Genomic DNA, 1,221 nt, shown 5'->3' on the forward strand with positions numbered 1-1,221 from the left:
GTGTATCCATATAAATGGCCCACCCTGTATAACCAGGATCCAGCAGTCTCCATTAAGGCCAACACTTTAATTGTTATAAACAAATCGAAAACATAATTAAATACAAACAAATTGATTTTGTTAACTATTGCTTTCACAAAAAGTGATGTAATATTTATTAAATATAACCATCTGGTTAAAACCTGATTTGTAAAGTATCTATGAAAACTGTCTGGATTGTAAAGTTGTAGCTTTTTTTTGGGAAAATGTATTGCACATGCACGCAGTGTGGCATAAATTATTAAAATTTTAACCAGCAAACTGATTTGCGTCCTGTTTGGGGTTTTTTGGTTCCAACCTTTTTATATCCATTCTTACATTTTTTCCTTTGATCCTTAAAGATCACTTAAAATGAAAAAAATGTGCTTGCTGTGGAAATGAATGGTGCTGAATGACATGAAACACTACTTTAATGCCAGTTTCAGAGTTATACAGTTAGTACCTTTAAAGCTTTATAATTGATAATATGACAGTTATTTTATCCTCCATCCACTCTACTTTCTGTTATTCATGAAGCTCATTATAGAACTAATAGTAGTTTCTTCCTTTTTCTTTTCCTTTCCTACCTTTCTTCCTGTACTGTAGTTCTATATTTCCCTCTGTTTGGGAGGCTGCAGGCAGTCGAGCAGCAGCAGCAGCAGTCTAGTCACTGGCTGCCAAAACTAGAATTAAGTCAGTTGCCTGGCTGGATAAGAAATTGGATTCTCTTCCTCTCCTGTTATCCCTCTGGACCAGATCCTGTTTCCCCCTGAGGGGTATGGGGGAGGGGGTAGGTTTAGTGGTGATGAAGTGGGGTGGGGGGTGCAGGTGGCACGAAGGGGTTAAATCTTTGCCAGGTTGCTGTCACAACCAGTGGCCACACCTGTCCTACCAGCCCAAACACACACACACACAAACACAAACACTAAAAAATCTTGATCTCCACATCTGAGCAGCAGCTGCAGCTGGCCGGGGTTTGAGTCTCCGGACTGACCGAAGTCTTCTCCACGCCACACAAGCTTATTTAGCAACACAGAATGTAACACCTGGCCAGTCCTCCACCCAGCTGGACAATAACACCACTGACTGATATCAATAGAGGCTTTGGAGTTTCATGACAAATCTCCTAGCAAGTTCAGCTGGCACCAAGTTGGGGGAACAGTGGTACACGGCGTCCTGGATAAAAGAAATCGGAAAGAGTGC

The sequence above is a fragment of the Haplochromis burtoni genome, unplaced genomic scaffold, assembly GCF_018398535.1.
Source record: "Haplochromis burtoni strain Fernald_Lab_line unplaced genomic scaffold, NCSU_Asbu1 Contig_303, whole genome shotgun sequence".
In the NCBI taxonomy this organism is placed as follows: domain Eukaryota; kingdom Metazoa; phylum Chordata; class Actinopteri; order Cichliformes; family Cichlidae; genus Haplochromis; species Haplochromis burtoni.